The sequence below is a fragment of the Eulemur rufifrons genome, chromosome 30, assembly GCF_041146395.1.
Source record: "Eulemur rufifrons isolate Redbay chromosome 30, OSU_ERuf_1, whole genome shotgun sequence".
NCBI classification, from domain to species: Eukaryota; Metazoa; Chordata; class Mammalia; order Primates; family Lemuridae; genus Eulemur; species Eulemur rufifrons.
Genome location: NC_091012.1, coordinates 117,153,011 through 117,167,905, shown reverse-complemented (window position 1 = coordinate 117,167,905; position 14,895 = coordinate 117,153,011). Strand labels below are relative to the sequence as shown.

Below are 14,895 nucleotides of genomic sequence, written 5' to 3'. Positions count from 1 at the left end.
TTGGACTTGCCATGTGACTTGCTTTGACCATTGGAGGAAGATGGGAGAGACAGTGTGCTGGTTACAAATATTTCTGCTTGCCCTTCTGAGAGCTCAGAACTCAGTCATGGAGGGTATGCACCAGCTATCTAATGTTCTTCCAGCTTGGGCCCCAGAATAAGACACATAGATCAAACCATCTCTGGCCACCTATAGCCCAAGAGGTTGAAGCAGAGTTTACTCAGAGTAGCCCTGTGAATATGGAGATCATTACTTATTAATATGTTTGGGTGAATTTTTTACACAGAATTGTTGTGACTGTAGCTGACCAATATTGGCAGACTTTGGTAAAGGCCTATGGACAGCTACCTTGGGTCACTCGTACATTACTAGGAAATAGGAAAAAGAAGACGTGATAAAAATGAGAGTTGGCATCTATGTTCTTATCAGGGTGTTACTACTTTATGGAAGGTACTTATAAAAATCACAGAATTACATCTCTGATTACCTCAGAATGTCTTTAAAACAAAGGGCACAGAATGGCCATCCTTAGTTTCTAAGTGCTAGGCTATACTTTTGAATATTAGGTAAAGACAAATGAAAGAAAGAAAAAAATAAAGCATTTCAAGAGAAATGCAACAGACAAAATTTACCATTTTGTAAAAAAAGATATTATAGTTTAATTTTATTAAACTATACAAATTACTCAAACGCTGAGAATTTTTACAAGTCCATCTAAACTGTCAATTTGACATTCTAGGATACCACACAGAATATTTTAAGCCTTGTTATTTCAGGCAGAAATATCTCAAAAACCACATCTTTGGCTTGTAATGGGAAGTTTTCCCTTGAGGAAACTGATGTTTTCAAGAGGAATTTGAGACTGTCCATGGATAAACTAAAACTAATAAAAAATAATTCTTGTGAAAATTGGCCTTAAAGGCAAGAATTTTCAATTCTCATAGAGTAAACAGATTTTTAAAAGTGTTAGAATTTTGTAATTGCGACAAACTTCCCCCCACTATAGAAGATAAAACAAGCAAACATACAAGCAGGTAAACAAACAACCTTCCACCAGAATGTTCTGTTGACTTTAGTGGCTAATGAGTATATTTTTCTCTATGAAAGACTATTTATGTCTCTCAAATATCCTAGCTAGAAGAAAATATCAAAGTCCCAGATTTTTTCATATATTGTAATATCCATACCTAAAAGTCATAATTTGGCCTTATTACAGCAAAATGAAAGCAAATATGTGGACATTTACACTACATTAATATTTTATTTATGATGAAAATGTAATTCCTGCTAAGCAAAGAGTTTCTCAAGAAGCTTATTCATTCTAAAATACTACAATATTTTAGTGAGATGTTTATCATTTACATTTAAGGGTTTATCAATAAAAATTAACATGTGTTAAGCAGCTACCATGGAATCATACTATGTTCAGCTTGGGGATAACAAAAGGTATATGGCAGAGTTTCTGCCCTGTAGGAATAAAAACTCTACTGAATGGTACAGAGTTGCACACAGTGATGTAAGACATATAAACTTGTGATAAGAACCTGTAAGAGAAATATATGAATGCAAAGTTTGAAAAACCCAGAGAATGGAATAACTGATGGAGAGCAGAGTGGGGGGATGGGGGGTGGATTCGAAATGGTAATATTTGTGATGAGTCCTGAATGATGAGTAGGACTTTGCTAAAGAACAAGTTAGGGCTCCTCAAACACTTCAGAAGTTCCTTTACCACTTGGCTTTGCTAAGCATCTTACAATCACAATCCATTTCTACTGACATTGGACATGAAGTTACCACCTTCTAAATTGGAAACTTTTTAAGGCACTGTGGTTTTAGAGTTCAAAAAAGTTTTTATATGTATTTGTATTGGTGCTACTGAAGAATAACATGTAGCAGATAGAACACAATTTTTGAATGTAAGAAACCTATCGAAATGCATTGGAGGCAGGGGATGCAGCTGAAAACAGTTCATAATTCAGGTCAAGATATAAAATCTGGTAAATACTTCTTGTATGAGCTTAAGAAAACTATTTATTCTCTCTAGAACTCAATTTCTTCATCTGCAAAATAAGTTTCTCCTGAGAATAAAATGAAGTATGTAAGGCTCTGAATCCAAGAAACAACTTATTTTATCTTATGCAATATCCATCTTTCATGTCCAGAAAAGGGGATGTCCTTAAATTGTCAGTACATTTTTTTTTCATTTTAGCATTATGCTTAGATCTTCGTTTTATAGAGGTCATTCATGGAGTTAGCAAGCTAAACTTCCTAACTAACATTATCTAACATATGTAACTTATGACGCAACTGTAATAAAAGATAGGGTAGGGAAGCATTATCCCTGTAAGCATACAGGGAATATATAATCTATGAGCACTATGACAACCAAGTTCTTCATCTCTCTCCTTTCCCAAGAAGTGGCTTAGGTCGAGTCAAACAAAATTTGATTAATGAGAAATTGTTTTGAGAATGTGGAGACATAGAAAAGTGGGTACCTAGGGAAATGATTAAAACTTCTACTTTTATATTGGCAGAGTTCAGGAAGCCAGAGTAAGATGCTAGCTGAATCAGATTTAATAAAATTATGAAAGAAAAGAGGGAGGAATCAAACCTAGACATAGCTACCCTTTTTATATATTCCCTGGGGCTGCTTAAAAAATAAACAAAGCACTCTTTATGTATATGTTGAAGACTTAGTTCTCTTTCAATATTCATTTTTAATTTTTTTATAATTAAACACTTTTTAGCAGAGAACATATGGAATAAACATATTTCCCAACCTCCTTTGCAACTTAGGTGTGGCCATGTGACTGACTGCTGGCCAATGAAGTACAAGTGGAAATACAATGTGGTAACTCCCAGTAAACTTCCCTAAAAGACAACTGACATACACCCTTTGCCCCTCTCCCTACCTTCTTCCATCCTTCTTCTTGGAATGTGGATGTGGGGTGAGAGCTCCATCTTGCAACATGTGGTTAATAATCTACCATATAAAGATGGCTGGGTACAAAGCAAGAATGAGCAGAACCACCGTACCTGCCTCGGCTATACATTCCCAGTTTTTTTCAGGAGAGAAGAATATGATTCTGTCCTATTTCGGGCATTGTTACCTTGGGCCTCTATAACTCTCAGCCAAAGTAAATTACAATTGATAAAATAAAGAGAGTTTCTAAGAAAATTACATTTAGCACACCTTTATTTTATAGTAACATCTTCAAAAACTCATTTACTCCAGGTTGAGAAAAAAATGTATATTGAGAGAAAGGAAATACTTGACATTACAAAGCCAAGAAACACACCACGAGTAAAGTTGAATCAGGGCATCAGGGCATTCCAAAATGAGGTTAGTCGTATAGACATAAAATCTGTTTCTATATCAGAACCTTTTTTCTTTGACAATAACAAAAATACAAGTTTATTTAGACAACCAACAAGCAAATATAGTCCCCTTGTACAATGAAGAACTAGAATCATCTATGGTGAAGAATGGAAATGTGTGTATGCAACTACCCTGGGAAACAAAAATGTTCAATTACTTCGAAGTAAAATATTCAGGATATTGATCTATAGTTAACTCTGAGATTATGTGAATTTTTATATCTAGTCAATTTCTTATCTGAAGCAAGTTTTAAACTAACCTCTATGTGAACTAGAAAGATTTATAAGAATCTGAAAATGTTGAAGATATAAGGCAAATGATCCTGTATGAAATGGTGATCATAAAAAGCAAATCATTCTGCAACTCTTAAGTGCTTTGAACTAGTAATAGGAACATACAGAAGATAAGCTGATGGACAGAAACAAACTTCTATTTAATGCATTTCAAAAAGCTCCTTCATTTAATAAATATAACAGATTCCCTTCATTCCATTTTTTCACCACCTGCTCTTGATGACTAAGAATACAGCAGAAATTATATTTATAAGTAAACAAGTAAATACAAATCAAGGCTAGTTTAGGTATCTAATTTAAATGGTACACTGTACTGAATGGTTCATGTTTGAAAGCATCTCAAAAAATCACACTTATGGGATAAGGATATTGTTTGTTGATTGGTTTGTTTTAAGGAAATCATTTGACGGTCAATGTACTCAAATTAAATACCACCTAACACCAACTATATGGGGTTAATTATCTGCAGTTTAAAGCTTTGCTTCTGGTGGTAAAAATCCCATGTAATTGGCATCAATAGTCAAATCATACAATTCATTTTGGGCTGCTGGGTAGACACAAAAGCTCCTCTATTTGGCTCACAATCGCTCTCTCAGTGGTATGCAAAGTGCAATGACTGGCCAGCAAAAGACATTTACAATAGAGAGGGATTAGTTTAGATTATACACGGCCTGGGCAGAAATATAAACACTTGAACAGAGCAGCATGAAATAGAAGGTAGTGTGGGGGGAGAAGTTAAGCCCTAAACTGAGATATGCAAATGGAAACTTAGATATGGCATAAAGGATAATATAGAGGCTAAGCTTGGTGAAGGGAGATTATAAAAAACGACAGGTTAGTAAGATATTTGTTTTTCTCAAAGTTCACAATGGTTTATTTCTGGCATATGTAGCATGTTGATGCTGTCAAATTATAGTTTTCATCACCATCATTATTGTTAAGTAGTATTGATTACCCATGTGTACTCTATTGAGCATTGTACAAGCAAGCAAAATTGAGGTGGTTTCTGATATCCAGGACCTAACAAAATAAATCAGACCAATCAATGTAGACCAATGTAGGAGAGCAGATAGTGAACAAGATACTTAACTGGAGAAAAACTTGAAAGTTAAGAATAAATTTTTAAATACTTCCAGTGTTTGGGTGAATTCATAAGTGTGTCTGTACGTCTGTTTATAAGAATGTATCTTGATACATCTAATGTGATAAGTTTTCCATTGATTTTTTTAATAGATAGCTAAGTTTTAAAAATTAATTGTATCAAATTAGTCATTTAATAAATAATGATTTTCAAAAAAGATCTTGAGGATGAAAACCAAAACAGAAGCCTTCCCCATATGCATTCATTTCAACAGTTCAAAAAAGTGGGACATAAGTAGAAAATTTTACATCTTCCTCAATCTACCACATCTCCCTCTACATCATCCCCATGACCAAATGGATGGATTTTCTTTCTTTCAGTCAGTGAAACAATGATTATGGAATAGGATATAAATAACTTTCCCATGTTCGGGACATGTTTTTCCTTACCCTTCACTTCTTAATTCTACTAAGCTCAGAAACTAACAGAATTACTTATTCACAAATATACATATATACCTGGCTGGGGGAGGGAGGAAGGAAGGTCCAATCTTGCATAAAAATCTTCAAATATTGTATCAACTAGTTCTAAGACTGTAATGTTAACCAAAAGTCATCAGCATCCTGTATGTGCTTATCATGTATCTTCCCAAGTACATGTGGCATTGTGACAAATAGAAGAGGCTGCTAATGCTTCTATAGCTGAATGTCTCATTTAGGAACAAACAATTCTGGAAAAGCTCCCAGATTATGCATCTGTCCCTCTAGCTTCCACTTCAGAGGATAAAATTGTATGATGATGACATGAGGATTAGTATACTATTCTGTCCCTCTGTGGTTAGTGGGGTTACTTCCCTTACCTTGACATGAGAGAAAAATATTTATTGAATGCCTCAGTAGAAAAATTGCAACTGAGATAGCAAATGTTTATGAGAAGCTGGCATTAGAAATGGGCTTCAGAATTGCATGCTTGTTTCCAAGCGTCTGAATACAGAGATGATTAAGATACTTTCTCTTCATATCAAATTTCTTTGGTTTCTACTCCTGTTTTCTCTCTTTTCATTTTTTTCATTGTCTAATTTTTCTTCACGTTGTACAAATGGTAGCTAGAGCCTGTGAGTGCTTTACTACTGCAGGCTCGGCACTAAGGGAACTTAACAATGGAGAAATCCCTGGGAAAGCAACTCCCAGCTCTCCCACCCTCAACATCTTATTGACCTGTGGCACCGTGGTGCCAACATTATGGTGACACATTTGGAAAAGACTTTCTCTGAAGCCTACAGACTTATCTGACAATCTTTACTGGGCAATGATAAAATGTTCTGGGGTCCATGGTAAAATGCTAAAAATAGAACAATATAGTCTGCTTTTACTAAAGCTATATATTCATTTAAAAATAAAATTCTATTGCTAGATTGACAAGAACTAGAAAGGAAAGGACTCTAATAAATTCAATTAGAAATGAAAGAGGAGAAGTCACTACAGACATCAGAAAAATACAAAACGTTGTCTTTGAATACTATAAAAATCTATATGCTCCAAAACCACAACACATGGGGGAAATGGACAAATACTTAGGAACACACAACCTTCTTAGGCTCAACCAGGAAGAAACAGAATTTCTGAATAGACAAATATCAAGCACAGAAATTGAAGCAGCAATTAAAAATCTTCCAACAGAAAAAAAGTCCCGAACCAGATGGGTTCACATCTGAATTTAATGAACTTTACAAAGAACTCATACCTATACTGCAGAAAGTATTCCACAACATTGAGAAGGATGGTATCCTCCCCAACTAATTCTATGAAGCCAATATCACCTTGATACCAAAGCCAGGAAAGGACACAACAAAAAAAGAAACCTACAGACCAATATCCCTCATAGATATAGATGCAAAAATCCTCAACAAAATCTCAGCAAATCGAATCCAACAGAACATCAAAAAAATAATTGATCATGACCAGTTGGGCTTTATCCCACAGATGCAAGGTTGGTTTAACATACACAAATCTATAAATTCAATTCACCACATAAATAAAAGCAAGAATAAAAACCACATGATTCTCTCAATAGACACAGAAAAAGCATTCGATAAAATCCAGCATGCTTTTAGGAAAAACTCATAACAAAATAGGCATAGATGGGACATACCTTAAAATTATTAAGGCCATATATGACAAACCCACAGCCAATATCATACTGAATGGGGAAAAATTGAAAGCATTCCCACTTAGAACCGGAACCAGACAAGGTTGCCCACTATCTCCACATCTATTCAACATAGTGCCAGAAGTCCTTGTCAGAGCAATCAGACAAGAGAGGGGAATTAAGGGTGTCCAAATGAGGACAGAAGAGGCCAAAACTCCCACTCTTTGCTGATGATATGATATGCTATCTAGAAAATCCCAAGGATTCAACCAAGAGACTCCTGGAACTGATAAATGAATTCAGTAAAGTCTCAGGATACAAAATTAATGCACACAAATCAGTAACATTCAAATACGCCAGAAACAGTCCAGCCGAAAATCAAATCAAAGGTGCAACACCTTTCACAATAGCATCAAAGAAAATTAAATATCTAGGAATATATTTTATGAAGGAGGTGAGAGACATATATAGGGAGAACTACGAAACACTGAGAAAAGAAATTGTAGAAGATGTAAACAGATGGAAAACCCTACCATGCTCATGTATTGGCAGAATCAATATTGTTAAAATGTCCATACTACCTAAAGTAATCTACAGAATTAATGCAATCCCTATCAAAATACCATCATCATTCTTACAGATCTAGAAAGAATAATTCCACATTTCGTATGGAACCAGAGAAGACCTCGTATAGCCAAAGCAATCTTAAGCAAAAATAACAAATTGAGAGGCATCAGTCTACCGGACTTCAAGCTATACTACAAGGCTATAGTAACCAAAACAGCATGGTTCTGGCACAAGAACAGAGACATAGACCTTTGGAACAGGACTGAGAACCCCAGATATAAAACCATCCTCATATTGTCATTTAATCTTCAACAAAACAGACAAAAATATACACTGGGGAAAAGAATCCCTATTCAATAAATGGTGCTGGAAAAACTAGATAACCACACTCAGAAGATTGAAACTAGATCCCCACCTCTCACCTCTCATAAAAATCAACTCACAGTGGATAACAGACTTAAACCTAAGGCATGAAACCTTACAAATTCCAGAAGAAAATGTTGGGAAAATTCTTATAGACATCAGCCTAGGCAAAGAATTTATGAGGAAGACCCCCAAAGCAATCACTGTGGCAACAAAAATAAATAAATGGGACCTGATCAAATTAAAAAGCTTCTACACAGCCAAGGAGACTATCATCAGAGCAAATAGACAACATACAGCATGGGCGAAAACACTTGCATTCTATACATCTGATAAAGGGCTGATAACAAGAATCTATATAGAACTTAAGAAAATCAACAAGAAAAAATCAAACAATCCCATCAATAAACGGGCAAAGGGCATGCACAGAAGCCTTTCAAAAGAAGACAGAATAATGGCCAGCAAATTTATAAAAAAGTGCCCAACATCACTAATCATTAGGGAAATACAAATCAAAATCACAATGAGATATCACCTAAATCCAGTGAGAATGGTCTTTATCAAAAAGTCCCAAAACAACAAATGCTGTCATGGATATGGAGAGATTGGGACACTCTTACACTGCTGGTGGGAATGCAAACTAGTACAACCTAACTTTCCTTGGCCGGGCGCGGTGGCTCACGCCTGTAATCCTAGCACTCTGGGAGGCCGAGGCGGGTGGATCGCTCGAGGTCAGGAGTTCAAGACTAGCCTGAGCAAGAGTGAGACCCCATCTCTACTAAAAATAGAAAGAAATTATATGGACAACTAAAATATATATATACAAAAAATTAGCCGGGCATGGTGGCACATGTCTGTAGTCCCAGCCACTCAGGAGGCTGAGGCAGTAGGATCGCTTAAGCCCAGGAGTTTGAGGTTGCTGTGAGCTAGGCTGACGCCACGGCACTCACTCTAGCCCGGGCAACAGAGTGAGACTCTGTCTCAAAAAAAAAAAAAAAAAAAAAGAAACAAACTAGTACAACCCCTGTGGAAAGTAATCTGCAGAGATCTCAAAGAGCTAAAAATAGAAATACCGTTTGATCCAGCAATCCCACTACTAGACATCTACCCAAAGGAAAAAAAAAGACATTCTATAATAAAGACATATGCACTAAAATGTTTATGGCAGCATAATTCACAACTGCAAAAATGTGGAAACAAACCAAGTGCCCATCAATACATGAGTGGATTAATAAAATGTGATATATGTATATCATGGAATATTACTCAACTACAAAAAACAATGGTGAACTAGCACATCTTATATTATCCTGGATAGAGCTTGAGCCCATCCTTTGAAGTGAGGTATCACAAGAATGGAAAAACAAGCACCACATGTACTCGCCATCAAATTGGTACTAACTGATCAACACTAAGGTACTCGCATGGTAGTAATATTCACTGGGTGCTGGTCAGGTGGGGGGGTGGGGGTGGATAAATTCACAACTAATGAATGCGGAGTGCACTATATGGGGGGAGGGTACACTTGTAGCCCTGGCTTGGGTGAAGCAAAGGCATTATATGTAATCAAAATGTTTGTACCCCCATAATATTCTGAAATAAAATATAAATAAATAAAAATAAAATTCTGAATTTAGTCCCTGTACTTAAAAAGATATATATTTATTATTTTAAAAATATAAGTATAAATTTCATTCCAGTCCAGCGTTTACATAGAGAAGTACACACATTATAAGTATCTAGTTCCATAAGCTTTCTTAATGGAAACATATCAGTGTAACTACCATCCAGATCAAGAAACAAAACATTACTCATATCCCAGAAACCTGCTTCTGCCCTATTAATCACAACTCCTCATAAAGGTTAATATCATCCAACCTCTAACCCCCAATATGACTGTATTTGAGTTTCATATAGATGGATTCAAACACTATATATTCTCTTATTTTTTACTTATTTTATGCAACATGGTGTTTATATTTTTTATTTTTCAATATTTTATTTATTTTATGAAGAATCATTGGTAAAATACTTTGATTTTTAAATGCCCTTATACTGCTTTCCCTAATTTTTTTGAGATTTTCTTTTGCTCTAGAAATACAATATTATAAGAATCAATACTCTTGGTCTCATGTCTATTTTAGATCATATCTGAAGCTCATAATCATCTTGAATTTAACTACTTTTATGGATGGGTGAGTCACCCTAAAACTTCTGACTAAATGGAATTCCAAGAAGGAATACTGATTTTAAAATATCATGTTCTTCATGACAGATCAGAACCTTGTTGTTACACAATAATGCCATCTTATGGCTGCACAGCAATTTGTAGTCTAGAAACTGCTTTCATTTTTATTATCTCATTTTAACTGTATTATCCCCTTAGGCTTTGGGGAGTAATTTCCTGAAAGTGACACAGATTCATTAATGGCTTGAGGGATAGTAAAGATGGTATCAAAAAGAAAGTAAAGACAACAGAACATAGCATCTGACACTTAGTAGGCTCTTCTTAAGTGTTTTTTGAAAGAAGAAAAGGGCTTTGTTTCTCTAATATTAGATAAACATTATGTTAATTATTTATTTTTACATGTTTTCTACAGGTATATTTTATCAGAAGTTAGTAACCCACCAAAAATACATGAAAAGATAATTTAGCAGTAACATTAATTTTCCAAAAATTTAAATATTGATCTTGCATATATATTTATCTATCCATAAGTTCATAGTGTTTGTGGATTTTAACATTCTGTTGACTATCTGTGAACCATCAGAATTTCCGTGGAAAGGAGCTGCTTTTAATATTTTGATAATTTGTAACTTGGTGAGTTACAAATTAGGAAATTCTATTTGCTGGAAGACAATGTATAGAAGTAGGTCCCTTAGATAATGAGTAAGTGGTCACAAATCAGTCTGGCTATTAATTCTCTTCTTGCCCTTACCTAAAGAGTAATGTCTATTTTACTTTATGACATTTAATAAAGGTGAGTTTTACAATTATAACATTCATGAATTTGGTGATGAATGACAGTCTCAGAATTTATGTCTTAGGATTGCTGAGAATCTAATGCATTTCCTCTTATTTGTAATTTATTGTGAATAAAATATGCAAACCAATTAGAGATAAATATTTAAGTGAAAGAAAAATATGCAGATATGCTTGAGTAAGTCACTTAACATCTTTGAGATTTATTTTTCTACCCTATAAAGTAATGAAGCAGGACAAAATCACTAAGGTATTTTCTAACTGCAAAATAATCCTTTGTTATAAACTATTAACTATAGCTAACACTTAGATTATTGTTCATCAAATATTTATATCTTTTTCCCTTCCACTACAGGAAGAGGCTACTTTCCCATTCTATTTATGTCAGTCTTGGCCACGTGATTTGCTTTGGCCATAGACTGTAAATGGTATTCACAGGAGCACAGGCCATATGTGCTCTTAGGAGGTTAGGCTTGGTTCATTCTTTGGTGATCTGTTACAAAAGGAGCATGCCACTGACCATTCATTGTAGGCCCAGAGTAAAGACATATGTAGCAGGCTTTAATCCAACATGCATCCAGGAGCCTAGCTCAGCTAACCACATCTTGAAGCAGAGCTTCTCAACCATTCCCAGCCTGAATCAGCTAAACTACAAGCAACCAAAACACCCAGAAATGCCTGATATTTTAAACCATTGAGTTTTGAAGTAATTCACATCATAGCTTTATTGTGGTAATAGCTGATTAATACTATCATACATATACCATATATGAAAAAATGCCAATGTAGCCCTTCTTACTGGTTCAAACATATTTTGGTTTAAACTCAATTTGGCTTATTTAAAAAATTGGCACATTTTTATTGAGAACCCAACATGAAGGTGATACTGAACATTTTTGTATGTATGAATGCATAGCTTCTAAATGTCTCCTAGGGTTCAAGTATATGCCATTGTATAGGACTTGGTAGGACATAAGGCCCTGACTACCACTACAGTGAAGAACTAATTCCAGCTATTTATTTTCCCTGACTCCTGTCAGGTAGAACCTAGTGCTATAATCTAAACCTCCCTTTTAACAGGAGTCATCAATTTATAGCCCACCAGCAAAATTTGGCCACCTATCTTGGTAAATAAAGTTTTATCAGAACAAGCCATGCCTATACATTTATGCACCATCTATGGTTTCTTTCAGTCTATAAACAGCAGAGTTGAGTAATTATGACAGAAACTACATGGCCTGCAAAGACTAAAACATTTGCCAACTGTTCTCTTTACAGAATAAAAACAAAAAAACAAACCAAAAAAAAAGAAACCCTCTGACTTACCAGATCCTTCTGCAAGAGACCTTAATTGTAGAGTGAGTGACACAAAAAAGAAGGAATAATTTAGATACATTTTGGCAGTGATAGCAGCAAGTAATGTCTGGTGCAATGCTGTTCTTAGTGCAGCAGTGGACCATAGCCATGGCAGCAAAATAATTCGAATTTACCTCATGGCTTGATGATAGATGTGTTTCTAGATACTTGCCTGGTCTTATTTGATAGTTTCTGCTCATTTTTAAACCTGGCTCTTAGGCTTCCCCATTGATTCCATGAGCTATCTGATATCCTTCTGGTAAATAATATAATTCTACCTAAGGTAACCAGTGTAATTTCTGTTAGTTGTAACTCATAATCTTGAAAAGTCCATAGATCTTGATTTATTCCTGGGCCTGAGTAAGATGTTTCCATTCCATTCCCCAGGGACGTAGCTCATATCTATCAACCCTTATTTTACTGGCTGGTTGTCCATTTTCTCCCCAAGACTACAAAGGTCTTCAAAGCAGAGACTGAATCTAATTCATGCCTCTTTGGCACTCAGGAAAATTTGAAAGAGTAGAGGAATGAATTAATAGGTGTCAAGACTATCAGAGCCATAAGATCACCATTTTCATTATCAAAAATGCTAACTTTAGCTGCTTATCATATATAAGCAATCCACTAAGCTCTCTACATGCCTTGTATCAAGTAGTCCTTGTAACAACCCTATGACTTAGGCTCTATTCTTATCTCATTCTATAGATAAAGAACTTGTGTAGCATAAGAGTTAAAAAACTTGCTCAAGGACACATAACTAGTCAGCAGCAAAACCAGGATTCCAAAACATGTTAGAGCTCTAGAGCCTGTGCTTGTAAGCAATTACTTAAAACAGTTTTTTTTTTTAAATCTAAGACTAGACTAAAAGTCATAGAAAATTTAACAGCTCCTGACCAATTCCTAGAGATCAATTGGAATAAAATGAGGATCTCTTTCAGACTCTGGATAAGGAAGGAGTGGATCTGCTGGGATTAGAGACATTCTGTCCTTTGCCAGAAATAGAAAAGACCTCAGATTTGGGGGGAGATTTCAGGTACCCTTTCTGTAGAATGGCATTAGTGCTTCTGCTTCTTTTACGTCTAGGGTTGAAGGTGAACTGAAAGGGAAATGTCTGTGTGACCTTGTGAGAAGGGAATGAATGCCTGGCTCATTGGCCAAAAAATGACTTATAAGTGAAGTGAAAGAGAAGCCTCCAAAAACAGAAAGTGTTACTTCTACTTTAGTGCAAGACTGGTAGGTACAGTATCACAGTAATCACTGGCTACCCAAGAAACCCCAAAGGTTCTTAGTGGATGGTGTGTGTGGCCTGGAATTCTGGGAGAAAACACTGACTGGAAGAAGAAAACAGAGAGACAATAACATCTCAACAGTGGAATCAGCACCCCAAAAGAGAGTGATCATTGGAGTAGGCTACAGAGGTTCATAGTGACTTAGTGGGATACTGAGAGAAAGTGTACTATGGTGGCATTATAATTTTGTTTTTGCAGTATATACACAGGTTGTTGAGTTTCCTTTCCTTTATAAAGTCTGGCTTTGGACACCTGGGACCAGCTTTTTTCACATAAGTTGGGATAAACTTATTAGATCATCCAGTGGAGAAATATTCTCAAGTTTTTGGGAAAAGACTTGAGTCCAGATACACTGAACACCCAGTTTATGTTTGGCACCATATTAGTCCTGAGCATCTCATACAAAATAAACATAGCCCATGTCTATTTGGAGCTTGTGTGAGAGACAGAAAAGTAAGCAAATTCATTAACATGTAACTTCTAGGAGTAGGTCATATTGGAGCATAAACTCTATATGGTAGCACCCAAGTCTGGAAACATTTGCAAATATATAAATGATTTACTGATATTATATTACATTAAATGATAAAACAACATCCAAGTTTCCAAATGTTATGATAAACTTATAGTTTTAAGATTTTAAGAAGGATATAACATCTCAGGGGAGACCTGAAGTACAGGTAGGCCAGAGGAGGTCACAAAACACTTGGGGATCTGCAAACTGATTTCATATTGTCAGAGCAGAATTTGAAGGGGCAGTAGGCTAAGAAAAAAGGAATAAGTAGAGAGGTTGACCAGATAATTATGCTCAATTAAGGAGTCAGTATTTCATTCTGAGGGGAATGAGATTACAGTACTGAAGTTCTTACACTTTAGAAAAATGATTCTGGATGAAAGATAATTGAGAACAAAGCGGGGCCAATCATTAGAAACAACTGAGATTAATGCTAGAAGTCTCTGTTTAGGAACCTAAGATAGTAAACTAAGAACTAAAGTAGAAGTAAGGATGGGGTAGCAATGGACAGATGTGAGAAATACTATGGGGTTCCCTATAATTATTAGACAAATGATTTGATTTCCTCTTGGTATAACTAAGAAGCCTACCTTGAGACTATAGAACTTTAAAACAAATTGTTTTAAGCTATTAGAGAACCTCGTTACTTTTAACCGAAAAATGTAAAAGAAAAAATAGCCCATTTTCTTGTGATATGAGACTAAAGAATGTATGTGAATCCCCCACCCCAAATATTACTTCAACAGATGAATATTTTAATTAAGGCAAGAACAAAAACATAATTTAAAACAAAAAAATTTCCCATAGCAAAAAAAAGAAAAGTGTGTGTGTGGGGGGATTACTGCAACGCGTGAAGCATCACCCTCTAAAACAAAAACAATGATTGAAAATCAACTTTTTGTTGATAGGTTATATTTTAAAC

General features: G+C 35.3%; 1 protein-coding gene across 1 annotated transcript in view; it reads right to left on the bottom strand.

Moving 5' to 3' along the window:
* Window positions 1-14,895, bottom strand: part of DMD (dystrophin) — a 1,602,346-nt gene that overhangs the window by 1,110,717 nt on the left and 476,734 nt on the right. The gene's annotated exons all lie outside the window — the stretch shown is intronic.